Source organism: Morone saxatilis, unplaced genomic scaffold (assembly GCF_004916995.1).
Source record: "Morone saxatilis isolate NCDOM2014 unplaced genomic scaffold, NCSU_SB_2.0 Contig16, whole genome shotgun sequence".
Classification (NCBI taxonomy): domain Eukaryota; kingdom Metazoa; phylum Chordata; class Actinopteri; family Moronidae; genus Morone; species Morone saxatilis.
Window position 1 is genome coordinate 5,390,985 of NW_023339718.1, and position 201 is coordinate 5,391,185.

Consider the following 201-nt stretch of genomic DNA (forward strand, 5'->3'; position numbering starts at 1 on the left):
AGTGTCAGAAAGAGAAGCTACAATCTGAATATATGTAAATAACACTAATTAGTAGAGAGGGACTGATTTTAATTTGAATGCACTCACAAACATTATAATGATCTCAGACAAATTAATTTAAAAATTATTTAATTCTTCTATGTGTCAACTAGATTATTGTTTTATTCTTATTTAGAGCAGTAAGAATAGTGGTGGTAAAAA